Source organism: Sus scrofa, chromosome 14, assembly GCF_054392235.1.
Source record: "Sus scrofa isolate SSC_HxYL_T2T_F1_AM1 chromosome 14, Sscrofa_HxYL_maternal_Yorkshire_Landrace_v2.0, whole genome shotgun sequence".
Classification (NCBI taxonomy): Eukaryota; Metazoa; Chordata; class Mammalia; order Artiodactyla; family Suidae; genus Sus; species Sus scrofa.
Genome location: NC_139396.1, coordinates 73,710,001 through 73,712,500, shown reverse-complemented (window position 1 = coordinate 73,712,500; position 2,500 = coordinate 73,710,001). Strand labels below are relative to the sequence as shown.

The following is a 2,500-nucleotide window of genomic DNA, read 5'->3' as shown; positions in this document are numbered from 1 at the left end:
TATTGGCCCCGGCAGATGGACAGGCGGACGGTCGGTCGGCTGCCGGCCGGCTCCTGGAACCTGGGCCCCTCCATACTACCCATTTCCTGGGCCCTCCCGATCCAGGAAACAAGACGGGCGGGGCGTGGGCCGGCCAGGAGCCCTCAAGACAGTCCCGGGGCGCGGCGCCGCCCAGAGGGGGCAAGAACCCGTGTCCCGAGGTAGAGAGAAAAAGCAACGGAGACAAAGCAAGCCGACTGGTCCCCATGCGCACGCTCCAGCCCGAACGTGCACCCACCTCACCTCACTGTCTCGGGGGGCTTCTCCTGGCCTGAGAGGGACCTGGCGGGGGAGGCATCCAAGCGGAAGCGGAATCCTGACACCTTGGCTGCAGGTCCTGGGCCCCTCCCCCGTCCCCGCCTCTGCCTGGACCCCTCCTCACCTCTCCTCCCTGCCCGCCCCACCCCCACCCCCCACCCCGGTGCCCCCAAGCCCGGCCACCCCCCTCCCCCCTCCCCCCTAGCCCGGCCACCCCACACCCACCCCGACCCCCTCCCCTGCCAGCCTCAGGGCCCTGCCTCCTGCCCCAGGCCCAGCCCAAGCCCTTCCTTGCGAAAGCCGCCTCTTCAGCAGGGCCTCTCTCTGATCTGTGTCAGGCTCTGGGACCCTATGGGTCCCGAGTGCCTCTCTGGGTCTGGGGGTCGTATCCCCTCCTCCCGCCACCTCTCCTTCCGTCTCTGGGTCTCTGTCAGTCTCCCTAGCTTCTTCTCTCTCCCTCTCTCTCCCTCTCTCTCTCTCTCTCTCTCTCTCTCTCTCTCTCTCCCCCCCCCACCCCCGCCTGCGCTGGCACGCGCACCCGCGCGCGCGTTTGTGTGTGTGTGTGTGTGTGTGTGTGTGTTGTGTGAGTGTGACAGAGCCAGAGAGCCAGAGAGAGACGTGGTGGGTGGGTGGGGGTGGCATCTTGTGGGCAGGGGAACAGGCTCCGAGCCCGCCCGGCCGCCTGCCCATCCTCAGCTCTCCCCGCCAGGAGCTCTCCGGTTTGACGACGAGGCCCCCCGCCCCGTGTCCTGGACTCCTGTGGGGAAGGGTGGCCTTGGAAAGGCCACCTGGCGGGCCTGATGCCCTCCTGCTGCACGCTGGTCGCTCCGCGTGGGGTTGGCGCAAGGGTGAGGGGGGCGGAGGGGGGCGGGAGGGGCGGCCAGACCCCGGGCTGGGCTGGGCTGGGCCTAGGTCTGCAGGGGGCTCCGGGGAAAGGGAGCCTGGGGCCTTGACCCCTCCGGGGCCACGCCCCCCAACCCCCGCCCAGCTGCGGGTGAGCGAGCGGCCTGTGGATTGCCGAGCGCAGACGGGCCTGCCGAGCGCCCCCCGTCCTGGCATGGCATGGGAGAGTGGCGAGACTTCCACCACCCTCCGGGTGCCAGAGGCCTCTGGTCCCCTGGGTCGGCAGCGGGCTGCGTGGGCAGAGGCGCCCGCAGAGGGGCAGGCCAAGCGCCAGGCGGCCCGGAGGCCCGGAGGCCCGGAGGCCCGGAGGCCCGGAGGCCCGGAGGCCCGGAGGCGCGGCGGCGGGCTCTTGGGGCGGCGCGCGGCACCCTCCTCCGTCTACGGCCATACCACCCTGAACGCGCCCGATCTCGTCTGATCTCGGAAGCTAAGCAGGGTCGGGCCTGGTTAGTACTTGGATGGGAGACCGCCTGGGAATACCGGGTGCTGTAGGCTTTTTGCCTCCCTCTCCTTTAGGCGCCGCCGCCGCCGCCGCCCCCTTCAGCGCAGTTCGCCGCCAGCCCCAGCCCCAGCGCCCCCGGCCCCGACTGCCCCTCCCGCCCCACCGCGCGGGGCGGTCGTGCGGCGCGGCCAGCCAGTGGCCCGCGCCCGCAGGCGGCCTCATCCCAGCCCTTGGACCTCAGAGCCCCAGCCCCCGCCCCTCCCCGCCGCCGGCCCGGGCTCCCTCCGAAGGGCCTGGCCCACTGCACGCTGGCTGACCTGCCCGCTCGCCCCACGGACAGCTGCTCCCCTCCTTCGCCCGGGACCCAAGGCCCGGCCCTTCGGCCGGATGGATGGACGGATATTGGCCCCGGCAGATGGACAGGCGGACGGTCGGTCGGCTGCCGGCCGGCTCCTGGAACCTGGGCCCCTCCATACTACCCATTTCCTGGGCCCTCCCGATCCAGGAAACAAGACGGGCGGGGCGTGGGCCGGCCAGGAGCCCTCAAGACAGTCCCGGGGCGCGGCGCCGCCCAGAGGGGGCAAGAACCCGTGTCCCGAGGTAGAGAGAAAAAGCAGCGGAGACAAAGCAAGCCGACTGGTCCCCATGCGCACGCTCCAGCCCGAACGTGCACCCACCTCACCTCACTGTCTCGGGGGGCTTCTCCTGGCCTGAGAGGGACCTGGCGGGGGAGGCATCCAAGCGGAAGCGGAATCCTGACACCTTGGCTGCAGGTCCTGGGCCCCTCCCCCGTCCCCGCCTCTGCCTGGACCCCTCCTCACCTCTCCTCCCTGCCCGCCCCACCCCCACCCCCCACCC

General features: G+C 71.8%; 1 non-coding gene across 1 annotated transcript; it reads left to right on the top strand.

Annotated features, from left to right (window-relative positions):
- Window positions 1-1,576: 1,576 nt before the first annotated feature.
- On the top strand, window positions 1,577-1,695 carry LOC146396748 (5S ribosomal RNA). Its single transcript, XR_014828552.1, has one exon. It is a non-coding gene; the product is annotated as a 5S ribosomal RNA (ribosomal RNA).
- Window positions 1,696-2,500: the final 805 nt, after the last annotated feature.